Source organism: Mastomys coucha, unplaced genomic scaffold, assembly GCF_008632895.1.
Source record: "Mastomys coucha isolate ucsf_1 unplaced genomic scaffold, UCSF_Mcou_1 pScaffold16, whole genome shotgun sequence".
Lineage (NCBI taxonomy): Eukaryota > Metazoa > Chordata > Mammalia > Rodentia > Muridae > Mastomys > Mastomys coucha.
Window position 1 is genome coordinate 40,942,375 of NW_022196898.1, and position 3,174 is coordinate 40,945,548.

Below are 3,174 nucleotides of genomic sequence, written 5' to 3' on the forward strand. Positions count from 1 at the left end.
GGAGGGGAAACTGGGAATGGAGAAATTTACATGTAAATAAAGAAAATATCTAAAAAGAAAAAAAAAGTCAGTATGTCAAGTAGTGTAGTACCAACACCATTTCTTCCTAATTTTCATATCATAGTCAATTTAAAGATAATTAACATATGTTTTGAAGTTAATTCTTACAGTGTACAGATATGACACATCTCTTTATTTCTGAAGAATATTTTTATTATGAATATCATGTCTTTCACTAAATTTACTAAGCATATTAATACCACTTAATGTTAGTTTTATTTTTATTTGTGTTAAATGAATGAATACAAAATAAAAATACAAATGATTACAATTCTAATCAAATCTTAAATATAGTTACATATGCACATATATATGTATATACATACACACACATGCATGCATGTATTAATATAACCTCTATCCAAAAAAACTGACAGATATTCTAGGACCCCAAGAAGTTCTATCATATCAGGACTTCTGCTTAGAACTCTCCCCAACAATAACCATTATCTGGTATCTAACAAACTATATTTTCTCCTGATACTGGCAAAATGTACTTGTTTGGAGATAGCCACACTCCGGCATTCAGAAGAAATATCTGTGTTTCTTTGTCCCCAGCCAGAGTCTTCCATAGTGGAAAGACCAGAGTTTTCCTCCTGCTCACACTCACAACTCATAAATCCTGACATGCTAAAGAGTATTTTGCCCAACCTCCCAGTGACTTCCCCACACAAGATGAATACAGATAATTTAATTCAGGCCATATGTGCACTCCTCACCCCCAATTCCCTGGTTAGCCATAAGCTAGGTCATAGCACTCAGAAGTTACTTTTGAATAGCATTTTGCATTTGGGGACAGTAAGATCAATAGGGCTCTTTTGCTTTGTGAGCTCATTTTTTAAAATTCATTCTTTAATCTTTTTTTACAGTCCAGACTTTATCCCCGTCCCACTCCATCCTCTGACTGTTCCACATCACACACCTCCTCTCCCCATCTCCAAGAGGATTCTCCCTGCCACTCTAGGAGAACTCCCCACTCCCTGGGGTTCCAAGTCTCTCCAGTGTTAGGTGCATCTTCTCTGGTTGAGTCCAGACCCAGCAGTCTTCTGCTGTATATGTGTTGGGGGCCTCATACCAGCTGGTGGCTCATTGTCTGAGAGATCTTGAGGGTTCAGGTCAGTTGAGACTGCTGACCTTCCTGTAGGGTCGCCCTCCTCCATAGCATCTTCCATCTTTTCCCTAATTAAACCACAGGGGTCACCAGAAAGACAGGGCACTATGTGGAGGGATGGGGTTGCCATCCCACAGTAAAAACTCTGACCAAGAATTGCTCCTGTCTTAAAGAACTGCAGGGACAAAAATGGAGAAGAGCCTGAGGAAAAGAAGGTCCAGTGACAGGCCCAAATGGGGATCCAGCTCAAGAGGAGGCCCCAAGGCCTGACACTATTACTGATGGTATGGTGTGCTCCCCAAAAGGGACCCATCATGACTGTCCTCCAGAAGGACCAACAAGTGCTCTCAGAATTTAAGAGGACAATTAAGTATATAGAATAAATTTAAAGAAAATAATGATGAGCTTATTAATTGAAATAATTGTGACTGGAGAAATGGCTCTACAAGACCTAAGTTAGGTTCCTAGGCAGAAACTCACATGGTGTCTCACAATCATCTATATAGCTCATTTCAGTGGATCTAGTGGCTTCTTTGGGACTCTACAGTATACAAGTGGTGAATAGGTCTACATGCCGGCAAAACATGCATATGTATAAAATAAAAATAATTAAATGACTATATTTAAATTATTTAAATGTGTATAGCATATAATGAGAGTCTATGGAACCTTTTTTTTTCAAATGTGTTAAGTGGGATGTCGTGAAAATATTTCAACTAAGCTTTTAAGGCCAAAGAAATCTGTAACTAAAAGTGGTGACTGATTATATTCAGACAGAAGAAGTAGTATGTGCCAATAAATTAAATCTAACACAACAAAATCACAAAGACATCAAAATTGAATTATATTGCTTCTTATGCATGACCACCTAGGAAGTTGTTTCCTCAGAATTCACTCTGGCAATCAGAGACTGCTGTGACCATGGTCCTTGGGCCCTAATAGCTGTTCAGCTTCTTAGCAGATATCACACAATGATGGCTCATGGAAGCTTCTACCTAGATTTCAACTGGGAGCCTAGTGAGCCAAGAACTGGAATAAACACATTTTTTTTACAAACATTCATTCATTTGAAAGAATGAATTGTATAACTTTGTGAGTGAAGTCATAACTATAAGAGGGCCCGAGAGAATTAGAATTATGAAGAAAAAGGAACATTTGCCCAAGAAAGCCACAGATAGTAAGCACAATCAGACAGAAGAGAAAACTAGGTGGCAACCTCCAGTACCTCAGTGCTAGTGTCATGTTACCACCATAGATGCTGGACATGAAGCTACACGATGCAGTGCTTGTCTTCTGTGCTTCCATCCTGCTTGATCTGCTTACCACTTTTGTCTCAGGGACATTTACCCTTCATAGTCATTCACTGAAAACATTTAACTTGATTTTGAATATCCAAGCGCTTACAGGCAACTTTTATTTGAGTCTCTACAGAGATATTTTTTTTTTGAAGTTTTGAAAAATGCTATAAATGTTGAGACTTAAGACTGTTTGAGGTTGGAGATGCAGTGAATGTATTTTGCATCATAAAATGAACACAAGCCTTTTGGGAAACAGGGGCAGAGTATTACACTTTGGATATAAAATGTCCTCCAAAAACATTCATGCCTTAAAGGCTTAGTCCCTGACCAATGAATTACAACCATTGAGAGCTAATTGGATGCTGAAAGTTGTCATCTAATAAACTGACTTATAGATTGATTGATTAATTAATCATTTAAGGCTATTACTGGGAAATGATAGGTATTTTCGGAAGTAGTTAGGACCTATTGAAGGAAAAGGTCATTGAGTCAGTAGGGGAATGTTTGTGCTACATCTTATGGAGTATTCTCTCTCCCTCTTCCTTTCCCTCTCCCTCTCTCTATTAATCCCTCCCCCGTTCATCCCTCCCTGCTTGTTTGCCTCCCACATTTTATTTAGCACTAGGTTATCAAATGCCCTCTGCTCTGATGTTTCTGCCTTGCAAAGGGCCTGAAAACAAGGAGGAAGCCTGCATTCTTTAAAAC